Source organism: Solanum tuberosum, unplaced genomic scaffold (assembly GCF_000226075.1).
Source record: "Solanum tuberosum cultivar DM 1-3 516 R44 unplaced genomic scaffold, SolTub_3.0 scf00076, whole genome shotgun sequence".
Lineage (NCBI taxonomy): Eukaryota > Viridiplantae > Streptophyta > Magnoliopsida > Solanales > Solanaceae > Solanum > Solanum tuberosum.
In genome coordinates, this window is record NW_006239000.1 from 449,638 (window position 1) to 450,174 (window position 537).

Below are 537 nucleotides of genomic sequence, written 5' to 3' on the forward strand. Positions count from 1 at the left end.
TCTTTAGTTAGATCTATTTGAGCAAGTAGGGGACATTTTCCTTTTTAGTAAGTTTTACCTAACATAAATTCATATTAGTCGAAATTACAAAAACAAGTATCAAATACAACGACGGAGCTAGAGTTCTAGTAACTTTTACAAATCTAAAAATCCATAAACTTAAAAGAGATCAGCATACAAAAGAAAAAGAGTATTATGGCCTACCAAGAAAGATAAAAATAAAAAACAAAGGGTAAGATAGAAACCTAGCAGATGAGGACCTAGGTTTAATATATTAACCAATAATAATATGCTCCTCTAAAAAGACATTGATGGGAACCTAAATTTTAAAAAAAGAGTTAGGAATTTTCAGAGTAGATTATACAAGCATTCTCTTGATCAGACACAACAGAGAAGAAAACAGAAAAGATAGATGGATGGAAGCACAGTTGACGTAAGTTGCATAATTTCCCCCATGCTTGCACCATCTTATCAACCATATGTATGATGCATCCATCCATCACTTTACAATACAACACCTCCCCACCCCCACCCCCA